At 42.0% G+C, this 13,259-nt stretch overlaps 1 long non-coding RNA gene across 2 annotated transcripts; it reads right to left on the reverse strand.

Annotated features, from left to right (window-relative positions):
• Positions 1-2,161: 2,161 nt before the first annotated feature.
• LOC123329748 lies at positions 2,162-13,216 on the reverse strand. 2 transcript variants are annotated; one of them, XR_006545309.2, is made up of 3 exons: positions 12,851-13,216; positions 3,447-3,618; positions 2,162-2,299 (listed from the first exon to the last, which is right to left on the reverse strand). It is a non-coding gene; the product is annotated as an uncharacterized LOC123329748 (long non-coding RNA). The 2 variants fall into 2 exon arrangements; XR_006545308.2 differs by lacking the exons at positions 2,162-2,299; positions 3,447-3,618 and adding an exon at positions 11,902-12,208.
• Between the last annotated feature and the right edge of the window lie 43 nt (positions 13,217-13,259).

Consider the following 13,259-nt stretch of genomic DNA (forward strand, 5'->3'; position numbering starts at 1 on the left):
CGGTTTCAGTCACTGTGTTTCCCCTAACACTTTGACATCTTTTGCTTTATGAACAGCTGCTCCCTTAATCCTCAACTCAAGCATCATCTCTTCCAAAAAGCCTTTCCTGGGGACTTCCCTGGTGATCCAGCAGTTGGGACTTTGCCTTCCAATGCAGAGGGTGTGGGTTTGATTCCTGGTCAGAGAGCTAACATGCCTCTCAGCCAAAAAACCAAGACATAAAACAAAAGCAATATTGTAACAAATTCAATAAAGACTTTAAAAATGGTCCACACCAAAAAAATCTTAAAAAAAAAAAAGGCCTTTTCTGCCTGTCACCCACCCCCACCCCACCAACCACAGTGGGCAGGGCCCCACTCCATCCTGCCAGAACTCCCTTTGTTACAGCACTTCCCACGCCACGAGGAAATGGTTTCTGAGTGTGTCGGACTCTCCCAGTGGATTGTGAGCTCCCAAGGGCTGGAATTGGCTGACTCAGTGCAGTTCCCCAGAGCCCAGAACCAAGCCAAGAGGATAAATGAGCCCTCAGGGGAAAAGAAATGTTCAGCTGAAGTGAACTGAATTGGAATTTGAGCTGCATTACAAGGGCAAGTAGGCTGTGAATAAGCAAAGGGGATGAGGCATATTTGGTATATGAATAAATTCAACTCAAAGCAAAGAAAATCTATGGGTGACAACTGGGAACCAGGGAGACTTGAGACTTGCTGGAGGCCTTCCTGCCAGACTGGCTGCAGCAAAGTCATGAGCTGGAGTTGGAAGGGTGGGTAGAAACCAACCTGAGGCTAAATTAGGAAAGTTGGAGTAGGGAAAGAGTAGGAGAGTGGGCAGGGAGCAAGGGTAGAAAAAAATAGTAACTGGATTAGAGGGTTTTTTTCAGTTGTTTGCTATTCCCGCATCTGCAATGTTTCCCCCTAGTGGACAGGGATCAGAATCCAAATTCAACGCAAGCATCTCTCTTTACTAACTAGGAAAGTCTGAGGGTCAGGTTGGGGATCAACTTGAGTCCACAGAGTGGATTCCTGCAGAACCCAAGTCATCTTCTTCTGCCTGCTGTCTTTCCCCCATGACCTGAGGGTGCCTGGTTAATATTCATTCAGTGAATCTTAGTCTTCAGTCAGGAGTCCTCTCTACTTGTATTCAGAGAAAACTAAGGTCCAGAGAGCAGTGATCCTTTGATTTACAAAGCAGTTCAGGGGCAAATCTGGGACTAATACTCAGGTCTCCCAAATGGCAGTCCCTTTCTCCTTCTGTATAAATATTTAGTAACCAGAGCTTCCCAGGTGGCTCAGATAGTAAAGAATCTGCCTGCAATGCAGGAGACCCAGGTTTGATCCCTGGATCAGGAAGATCCCCTGGAGAAGGGAATGGCTACCCACTCCAGTATTCTTGCCTAGAGAATTCCATGGACAAGAAGCCTGATGGACTACAGTCCATGGGATTGCAAAGAGTTGGGCACGACTGAGTGACTAACACTTTTACTTTCAACCTACCAGGAGCAGGACCCTGAACAAAAAGTTGGTAAGACATAACCCACATATTTTAAAAGACAAAAACAATTACAATGCAATAGAATTGCAGTAGTAAAAGTAAGTATAGAATGCTGCAGGAATAGAGGGGTATCTTTGCTGGATCCAGGAAGGGCTCTAAACAATTGGTGGGAGCCTTGAAAGAATAGCTAGAGGTAGAGAAAAGAGGAAAGAGCTTGCAGACACAGGAGACAACAAGAAGAAAGCAGGAAGAAGCATCCTGCAGAGACTGGAAAATAGGTTTCTGATCTCAGCCAATGTCATAGATTTTACACACTTTTTCTGGGTGAAATGTCCGAAGTTCCAACTATCACTCTGAAGTTGGTGACCTACATACAAGTCTATGTGTTTAGGCCAGACCTTTCTAAGCTTCAGAGCCACACAGGATTTCAAGAAGAACTGAAACATGCATCTTGAGGCTTAATAGTGCCACTGCTTCATTCCATAGGCCAAGAATGTCACAAGCCCACTTCAGATTTAAGGAATGGAGAAATCGTCTCCATCTTTTGATGGGAGGAATGGCAGGGTCACAACTCAAGAGTATGGATTCAAGGAGGATTGAAAGATAGTGATCATTTTTTTAATCCATCACAGTATATACTCTGTGACTGTAATTGTTCACATTCCTTCCACAGGCAAAATACGCTTACGTCCATTTCAGAACCCCTAAAAGTCTCTTGCTGTTATGTCATCAGGCTGGAAGTCTAGGATCTTACAATCTACATCAGGTTTGTAGGTGACTTGATGAATGTTGTTCTTTCTGATCTTGATACCTATGTATTTAAAAGACAGCAGACATTTCTATTCAAGAAGGAAAAGCATGAGAGATACATAGTCATCCTTAAACAGAGGCAGTTCTGGACTCCAAGTTGACAAAGTTTGTCAGGTCCCCTCTCCTGGGAGAGGGAGTATTCCTTGCTGAGGCCTAAATTCTGCTCCCTGGGGATACTTCCCTAGTCTATTGATCTCTGTGCTTCTTGCTCTGCCCTCTGGACTATGCTTTGTCCATCACCTTCCTTGGCTACTTCTGAAGAAGTGGCTCATATTGGCAGCTGAGTGGCAATTCGAATTATTTAAGTCCCTTTTAGTTCAGGTTGATGATACTCTCACATGTGTAACCAATTTAAAATTTTTCTGGGTCTTCTATGTATCTGACTGTAGTCTACTCCATACTCCAAATGCCACATTCACCCAATCGTTTTTGAGACATCTCTCAACTTTATCATTGCTATTTTGGCATTAGGTTTCGATGGATATTGCTCTTAAGATTTCAAGAAGTCTTTTTGTCTAGGAGTCTACTAGACATCACTTTAATTCTCTCAAAGGTCTTTACAAAGTGTGTTACAGCCACACCTTTGGTATGAGTCACATCTCCAGGCTATATTTCCCCATAAGAATTCTTCGCTGGCTAGAGAGCTTCAAGATGAAGTTTTATTTTTTAACATAGTAAGTCCTGGCTCTCTCTCTTTTCTCTAAATTCATGTTTCAGGCAGGCCAATTCTTTCTTTAATTCATACCTCTCTTCCTGTTACAAGGTTATCACACCCAGTTGGGAGCACCCAACTGACACAACATTCTCCCTAGAAATTTCCTTAGTTGAATCAAAATTTTAGTATTTTCTCCCATCTTCCCCTAGTTACCACAGGCAACAGTTTTGCCAATTGTTTTGCCACTATAAAACACAGATTACCATTTTTCTAGCCAGTCACAATTTCCTCTCATTTCCCCAGATTTCACTGTTTACTTGCCAGTTTTCCAATCTCCACCCATCCCTGATCCCAAAGCCAATGCCATGAATTTTGTGTGTTTTTTTTTTTTTAAAGCAGCATTTCAGACGCCAGTTCTATAACAGTCAACTTTTGCCACAAAACAAACTACCCACAACTTTAGTGACTTAAGACAATTATTTATATATCTCACAGTTCTGAAGTTTGGACTGGGATCAGCAGGCTGGTTCTTCTGGTCTTAGTTGGGTTCACTTATCAGATGAAGGTCAGCTGCCAAGTCAAGTCGCCTGGGTGATGGTCTCAGCTGGGTCAGCCAAGCTCTGCCATGCTCCAGCAGGTGAACCCAGACTTGTTCATATGGGTGCCTACATGGGGTTCCAAAAGACAGGACTGAAGCATGCAAGGCCTCTTGAGGCCTAGGCTCAAAATTGGCACATTGTCCCTTTTGTTGTATTTCATTGGCTAAAGAAAATAATAAGGGGAAATTGACTCCTTAATGGAGGGAGATGCAAGCTCAGACCATAAAGGGTGTGGATACAGGGAGGAATAAGGATCATGGCTGTCTTTATAGTCTACTTTGCCTTCTCAGAGGCCATCCTCCTCTTGAATTTTTTGTGTCCTTCCCTTCCAAATTTTTAAATTTATCTATGTGTACATATATACACGCACACATATGATATTATTTTGTCAGTTTTCAGTTCAGTTCAGTTCAGTCACTCAGTCATGTCCGACTCTTTGCGACCCCATGGACCCGCAACACGCCAGGCCTCCCTGTCCATCACCAACTCCTGGAGTTTACTCAGACTCATGTCCATTGAGTCGGTGATGCTATCTAACCATCTCATCCTCTGTCGTCCCCTTCTTTGACTTTAAATGAATAGCTTCATATATACTAAAGAATTTATGTAACCTAAGTGTAAAATATAAAGAATATAATACTTTTGTACCTACGACTCCGAGAAAGACATGGAATTTTACCCATACATTTAAAGCTTCCCATGTACACCTACCTCCTAACTAAACATTCATTTCTCACCTGGATTATGCAGCAGCTTCCTAACTGGTCTTTCTACCTGTGGCCTTGCCTCCTCCAATCAGTTCTTCCCACTATAGTCAGAATGATCTTTAAAAAACAAAAATCTAATTGCATCATTCCTCTACTTAAAACTGTTCAGTTGCTTCCCATTGACCTTAGTGTAAAAGTAAACTTAAGAGTAGGCCCTTCATCATTTGGCTCCTGCTTTTACTTCATGCCTCATTTTTGCCATGCATCCCTCCATGTGCTGTGTTTTTTTCTCAAAACTGTTCATTGGTTTTTAGCCAAATGGCTACCATAGTTCTTTGGACCTCCCCCTACATGGCATATGTCATCGTTGTTCTTGACTGTTTACTTGTCTGTCTCTCATCCTTGCCATAAGGACTCTGAGGACAGGGAAGTCATCTGGCTCCTCTGCTCTATTGCTGGTTACCAGGAACAGCACCTGGCACAATGGATGCTCAGTAATGGTTAAATGAATGAATGGATGAGTGGTAGGCTCTGGGGACAAAGAGACACTCCACAAAAAGCTAGTCCCTAGTCTAAGGGCTTCCCTGGTGGCACAGTGGATAAGAATCCACCTGCCAGTGGAGGGGACACGGGTTCAGTCCCTGGTCCAGGAAGATTCCACAAGCCATGGAGCAGCTAAGCCTGTGAGCCGTAACTGCTGAGCCTGCGCGCCCTAGACCCCGCGTGCTGTAACGACTGAGCCCACGTACTGCAACTACCAAAGCCCGCGCACCGAGAGCCTGTGCTCACCAGCAAGAGGAGCCACTGCAATGAGAAGCCCTTAACAGCAGCAAAGCGTAGACCCCACTCACAACAACCAGAGAAAGCCCGTGCAAAGCAGCGAAGACCAGCATAGCCATAAATAAATAAATAGTTTTTTAAAAATCTCCTAGTCTATTGGAGAAGAGATACATACACTGAGAAATTAATCTTGTTTCTAAGCAAATACAAGTGTTTGACAAGGATTATGGGTTTGAATTGGCTTCTAAATTTCACCAGGGGGCGCTATAGGAATACCTCAGGTTTCTTAAAAAAATTGGGTTTCTATAAAAGAGCAAGTAGGGTCTTTTCAAGGAAATTCTCAGAGATGTAGTGGTTGTTTTGTGTTAGAATACACTCCCTATTCTGTCCATTTGAAAGAGCTATAACGGCCATCTGCAAATTTGAAGGACTGAAGTAACCTCTCTTGGTGTCTATTTTATACCCGTAGTGGTTCTTCAACTTGGAATCACAAGAGGTTTGAAAAACATGATTTAATTTATCTTCCACACCAACTACTAGAAGCCAAAATAGGGGTTGTTGTTATGATTTCCATCTTAAAAGATGATAACTCTAAGGCTCAGGAGGTGAAGTCATTTTCCCAAGGAATCACAGCTGGTAAATACCCAAGCAGGCACTTGAATCTGTCTTCCAAATTCAAATGTATTCATTTACGAAAAACAGTATGTATTGAGTTCACAGCTCTGGAAAATATGATAGGGCTATAGAAGCCTGGCCTCCAAATTCAATGTCTTAGAAGAAAAGACTGTCAGAGCTGGAGGGAACTTTGGAAATCACCTAAGGAAGCGTTCTCAACTTAAATGTGCACAAGAATCACCTCATGAGCCTGTTAAAAAGGAGTCCTGGACTTCGCCTCCCCTTCTCCTACATTTTGATTCGATGAGTCTGGCAGCACTATGTCTTCTAAGCACATCCACTTTCCCCCTTATGATTCTGGAGCAGATGTACTGTGGACCACACTTGTAGAAACATCAGTCTATTGGTTTAATCCTTTCATAACACAAAGGAGAAGAGAATGAGACATGAGTGTCCCAGAAACGCTTCTTGAAGGGAGACTGAGCCAGGAGCTGGTAATGAGCACCTGAAGTAATGATGTAGTGGAAAGAATACTCAGCTGAGAACTGGAGACCCTGGGTTCAATTTCAGGCTTTGCCATCTTGCTGCTGAATCACTAATCTCAATGAACTATGGTTTTCCCAACCATAAAATGCAAAGGAACAATACATACCTTGTAGGCTTATTGTGAGGATAAAGGAGATGAATATTAGAAAAGACCTGGCAAAGGACCGTCACACAGAGAACCCTCAATAAACAGCTTAAGTAGTAGGATTATTTTGAATGCTCTATTTGCTCTATTCATTCTTTTTAAATGAGTTCCCACTATTGCCTGGTACTCTGCTAAGCACAGCCCTGCCTACATGAAACTTATGCTCTGGTGGAATAGATAGACATGAATTATATAAAAAAGAAATTACAATTGTAATAAGTGCTACCAAGGGAAAATATAGGGGCGCTTTGAATATTATGAGGATTCGACCCTAATCTGCAAGCAAATGAAAGATTCTTGAGGAAATGAGTCAAAGGATGAGTAGGAGTTAGTCAGAAATTACCCATGAATCAGGAAAGAGGTTGGCAGGAGCAGGAAATGAAAAGGCCAAAGGCCAACATGGCTGGTGTGGAGTGAGCAGGGGAGAGTGGCATGACATGAAGCTGATGATGATTTCTGGGAAAGCCTTTCTCTTATCTGCCTTGATATTTATTTTGAAAGTCATGATCTTTTCCTCAATCCTTTTATTTCTTCTTTAACTTTCTATTTTTGCACTTAAAAAAACTAAAATAATAGTAACATTTCTTTAACGCTAACATCATTTTTTAGTTTTTAACATTCCGAAATAGAAATTGTGTAATAATGCAAGTAAAAAAACAAACAAAAACACCTTGCTGAATACCAAACAGGAACAAAAATTGAACCTCACAAACTTAGCTCCCTTGGAAAAGATCGATTCTATTGTCACATAATTATTTGTCTTTGTAATATAATTTAGTTAAAATTCAGTTTGGCTTTAGTCAAACTTGGAACCCTGTTGTTATTTAGAGTGACTTAAAGTTCTCTGTGATGCAGAATTAAAATAAAATGTTATAATGTAGGAAATTCTGTTTGTTGGAAGATGTCTTGCCCACTGAATGCAGCTATAAAATCTAGACAGAATAGAGCAGGCATTTGAGGACTCTGTAGTCAGACTGGGGGGAAAGGCCAGAATTTGAAGCACTGCTGAACTGGTAGTGAGTTTCCTCTTTTTGATCCTCAGTAGCCTTAAATCTGTAAGTGGACCCCAGGGTGAGGACTGGGAAAGCTACAGGGGAAGCCCTCTAGCTCTGGCTCAAGAACAGGGAAAGAGGACCCTCACATTGATGTGGAGGGGCTGGGTGGGGGGTAACATCCACTTGTTTTTTACCTTTTGTTCTCTGTCCTCCTGCACCCCACCCACTAGGCAATCCTGCAGTGATGGGCCGCAATGGAAGTGGTGGTCGTGAGTGCCTGCTGCTGCTACTGCTGCTAAGTCGCTTCAGTCGTGTCCGACTCTGTGCGAACCCATAGACGGCACTTAAGTTATCTTATGTATTCTATTCGTGCACATTAAAACCACATAAAATAATGCTGTAATTTTTTCTTTCAACAATCCCAGTAGGGTGGGGTAAACCCCTGTTGAATTTTTTCCTCCCTCTATCCTCCTGTGACTTGGCCCCAGACACATGAAAAATACACAGGAGAGAAGAGGAACTGAACCTCCAAGATTTTTGGCCAGAGGGCTCAAAAGTGGGGGTTTCAAAAGACTGGAAAGTATCAGAGAAATCACAAGAGAGGGAAGAGCTCAGGAGAACAGCCCATAGTTTCTGACCTCACCCCTGAACTGTGCAAGCATCAGTCTGATGCCAAATAGCATACCATGTACTTGGGTACCGGGTATGGAATAGACCACTGTCCAGATCTGAAACTGGCCACTGGGTGGCGTACACCTGGGACAAATCTGAATAACATGGCAGAAACTTTGAAAACTGGATGACATTTTGGAACCACAGAAGCAGGTCAGTACTTCTGAATCAAACTGGGTGAGCTACATGCTAAAACAAACAGTGAAAAAAAATTACTATTATCCGTTAGATTTAAATGAAATCTAGACATTTATAACATAATATTCAAAATGTCTGGGGCTTCCTAGGTGGCACTAGTGGTAACTGGAGGTATGAAAGTTAAAGTGTTAGTTCCTCAGTCATGCCCGACTCATTGTAACCCCATGGACTATAGACCACCAGGCTCCTCTGTCCATGGAACTCTCCAGCCAAGAATATTGGAGTGGGTTGCCATTCCTTCTCCAGGCAATCTTCCCAACCCAGGGATTGAACCTAGGTCTCCTGCATTGCAGTCAGATTCTGTACCATCTGAGCCACTGGGGAAACCCAGTAGTGGTAAGAACATGCCTGCTAATGCATAAGACAGATATGGATTCAATCCCTGAGTCGGGAAGATCCCCTGGAGGACAGCATGACTACCCGCTCCAGTATTCTTGCCTGGAGAATCCCTATGGACAGAGGAGCCTGCAGGGCTATAGTCCATAGGGTTGCAAAGAGTCAGACATGACTGAAGCAACTTAGCACGCATGAATACATTGAACATTTTTAGTATTTAATCCAATGTTATTCAGCATATAAAGAACCAGGAAAATCTCCATTAGTATGAGAAAAGACAATCAACAAATGTCAAGGAAAAGATAACACAAATGTTTAAATGATTGAAGATTGTTATAAAATGCTCCAAGAAGTAAAGGTTAACGCTCTTGAAGTGAATGGAAAGGTAGAAAATGTCAAGAAAGAAGAGATATAAACAGGAGCCTAATGAAAATACAAAAACCAAACTAAAAAATTCACAATTTATTCAACAGCAGAATACACCTGATAAGGGAACAACTCACTGAACTTGAAGATAAATCCATTAAAATCATCTAATCTGAAAAACAGAGGGAAAAAGATTTTTGAAAAATGAACAGAGCCTTAATGACCTGTGATGCAGTACCTAATTTATGTCATCATAATTCCAGAAGATTTTGAAAAAGAAATATTTGAAGAAATAATATATGGATATTTCCCAGATTTGACAAAAGCCAAGTGAGAAGTTCAGTGAAGCACAAACAGCAAGCTGAATCCAGCAACAAAGAACAAGGTTTATCCCAGAGTGCAATGTTGGTTTAACAAACAAAATCAATCATTATAATAAAAAATATTAATACAAAAAATAAAAACCATATGATCATCTCAATAGATGCAGAAAACATATTTGACAGAAACATTTAAAAAATTAGGAACAGAAAAGATCTCCCTCAACCTAGTTAAAGCATTGACAAAAACCCCACAGCTAACATCATCCTTAATGGTGAAAGACTGAAACCTATCCCTCCAGGATCTGAAATAAGACAAGGATATCTTCTCTTGTCACTTCTATTCAACATTACACTGGAAGTTCTAGCAAAGTGTTGATAAATTAGTAAAAAAGACATAGCATCTAGATTCACATGGAGGAAATAAACTTCATTTTCCAATGTTTTGATCTTTCTTGTATATAATCATAAGGATTACACACACAAACACGATTAGACATAATAAGTAATTTCAGTAGAGTCACAGGATACAAGATCAGTATACAAAAATCAATTGTATTTCTATATACTAACACTGAACAATCTAAAAAAGTGAAATTAAGGAAATAATTTCATTTACTGTTCAATAATATCAAAGGGAAACTATTTATATGAAGCACCTATAGTAGGTAAATCCATATAGACAAAAGGTAGATTGGTGTTTGTCACATGGGAAGGGGATAGAGTAACAGCTAATGGGTATTTTTTTTGGGGGGGGTGAAGAAAATGTTCTAGAGTTAAATAGTGGTGGTGGTTGTACAACCTTGTGACTATGGTAAAAATAAATGAATTATACACTTTAAAAATGTGGATTTTTATCATATGTAAATTATATCTCAATTTTTTATATATATCTCAATTTTTATATATATCTCAAATATCTCAATTTTATATATATCTCAATTTTATATATATCTCAATTTTATATATCATATGTAAATTATATCTCAATTTTTTATATATATGTCAATTTTTAATTTTAACAAAGTTATATATAATTATCTAGTTCTGTCTGCCAAAAGGACCCGGGAGCAGAGACATTCCAGTTGCAATGAGCATACCTAGCACCCAGATCTTGGTTTCTGAATACAAGCAGGGCTCATGGGGGGAATGCTTGATTCCAGGACAGGAGAAGGGAAAGTACAGACAAGTTGGAATATCTTGGAAGTAATAAAGTATGGAAGTCCTCAAGGAAAAAAGGGAACATATCAAAAGGACACAGGAGCCATATTGAAGGGGCTGCTGCTAAGTCGCTTCAGTCGTGTCCGACTCTGTGCGACCCCATAGACGGCAGCCCACCAGGCTCCCCCGTCCCTGGGATTCTCCAGGCAAGAACACTGGAGTGGGTTGCCATTTCCTTCTCCAATGCATGAAAGTGAAAAGTGAAAGTGAAGTCTCTCAGGGGCTACCACTGGCCAACTCTAGGGCAATTTGAGTTTCAAAATAAGCAAGTAATGAATTATAATTCACTCAGTGAAATTCATGAGCCCATACTGATGTCAAATAAGTGAATATGTAACTGGGGCATCTCAGGATCCTTAAATGAATCACACTTGCAAATTTCCTTTTGCTATGTGAGGCACCACAGTCACAGGCTTTAGGAATTAGGACATTAGCATCTTGGGGGGGGCATTATTCTTCCTACTACAATGCTCAACCTTCTATGAGCAGAAAGCAGGCTAAGATGACTGCTGCTGCGGCTGCTGCTAAGTTGCTTCAGTCGTGTCCGACTCTGTGTGACCCCAGAGACGGCAGCCCACCAGGCTCCCCCATCTCTGGGATTCTCCAGGCAAGAACACTGGAGTGGGTTGCCATTTCCTTCTCCAATGCATGAAAGTGAAAAGTAAAAGTGAAGTCGTTCAGTCGTGTCTGACTCTTCACAACCCCATGGACTGCAGCCTTCCAGGCTCCTCCGTCCATGGGATTTTCCAGGCAACAGTACTGGAGTGACTACTCAGTTGCAAATACAGACCCTTAGCCATTCCAACATTGCCACCATAAGGGGATGGTGACTGCAGCCATGAAATTAAAAGACGCTTCCTCCTTGGAAGAAAAGTTATGACCAACCTAGACAGCATATTCAAAAGCAGAGACATTACTTTGCCAACAAAGGTCCGTCTAGACAAGGCTATGGTTTTTCCAGTGGTCATGTATGGATGTGAGAGTTGGACTGTGAAGAAAGCTGAGCGCTGAAGAATTGATGCCTTTGAACTGTGGTGTTGGAGAAGACTCTTGAGAGTCCCTTGGACTGCAAGGAGATCCAACCAGTCCATTCTGAGGATCAGCCCTGGGTGTTCTTTGGAGGGAATGATGCTAAAGCTGAAACTCCAGTACTTTGGCCACCTGATGCGAAGAGTTGACTCATTGGAAAAGACTCTGATGCTGGGAGGGATTGGGGGCAGAAGGAAAAGGGGACGACAGAGGATGAGATGCCTGGATGGCATCACTCACTCGATGGACATGAGTCTGAGTGAACCCTGGAAGTTGGTGATAGACAGGGAGGCCTGGCGTGCTGCGATTCACAGGGTCGCAAAGAGTCAGACACGACTGAGCGACTGAACCGAACTGATAAAGAAGTCAGAGTGGAAAGAGAAAACTTAAACAATTGTGGTTAAAATACCTTTATTTTGCAAATTTTACAAATACATATAACAATAAGAAAATAATGTTGGGTCTGCCACCCTTCAATCCTGAGGGTATTCGAAAGGATTTGTGTAAGTTAGGGGCCTTGAAGCTTAAGCTTCAAAAGCTTCATGGTAAATCTGCCTCTGGTAGCAATTAAGAAAACGGTACCCACACCCAGACCACCTGGGTTCAGGTTACTGCTCTACACTTATCAGCTGTGTATGTTGATTGTGTTGCTGTTACAGGTTGGGTTGTCCAGAAGCAGATGCTGAGATGATGCTTGAAGTGCAAGATATTGCTAGGGATCAGGGTCTGTGAAAGCACAGGAAAAGCAGAAAGGGCAGAGGAAGAGGTCAAAGAAGCTTGACAAAGCCTTGGTCTATGTGGCAGGAGGACTAGATCCTGTCAGAGCTGTCTCATGTTGGACCTAAATAACTGGGTTTTATTCCCTCACCTTGCTCAGTCACTGGACGACTATTAATGCCCTTAAAAACTTCCACTGGTGGGATGCAGAGGGAGGTGAGACGGAGGTTAAAAAAAAAAAAAGAAAAGGTTTCCACTGGATTTTCATAGTGAACAGCCTAAATTTCTTAGTATGACATGCAAAACCCCTTCACAATCTGACAGTCCCAGCCCCAAGGAATTTCTCACCATTTCTGCAACTCAAACTATTTTCCATCTTCAAACCTTGGTATACGTAAGTACCTTCTCCAGGAAAGCCCATCCCTCCCTTGCAGTAGAACATGTGCTAAATATTTGTTAAATGAATGAATGAGTGAATCAACATTGCCTGGGAAAGAGGGGGAAAGGGTAAGTAGTAGGATTAACAATACTTTTGTTTGCTTAAATGACCATGGGTATGTATTGCAGAGCAATGACCTAGGACCCCAGAAGTTTCGGTTGTAGGTCCTAGATTTGTCACGCACTGACCCTAATGGCCTTCACCCTCCTTACCTCCGGTCAAAATTCTACTCATCTTTGAAGATAGTTCAGACGTCAGGTCCTGCGTGTTCTCCTCCCCGCTGGTCTGTCACAGCTCTTTTTTCACACCGCTGTTACCATACCACAACGTTTACTCTCCTGATTTGTCCATCAGAATCCAGGGATGTTTCTGTATTTCCACCCCTTGATCCAGGGAGTGAATATTTTTGAATGACGTTGTACAGCCATAGACTGATGAATTCATTCCTCACCACACCCGTTGCCTTAATTTCCCCAAGTGTGAAATAGGCACAGTGGAAACGCTTCCCCAGGGATGTGATTGGGGGACGGCGGGGGACACTGAGGTTGCAGGCAGCCCACATGCAGTCCGAGGGGCAGGAAGGTGGGGGTGGAGAGCGAGAGGAGGGGTTAGCAAGGAGTC

The sequence above is a fragment of the Bubalus bubalis genome, chromosome 16, assembly GCF_019923935.1.
Source record: "Bubalus bubalis isolate 160015118507 breed Murrah chromosome 16, NDDB_SH_1, whole genome shotgun sequence".
Classification (NCBI taxonomy): domain Eukaryota; kingdom Metazoa; phylum Chordata; class Mammalia; order Artiodactyla; family Bovidae; genus Bubalus; species Bubalus bubalis.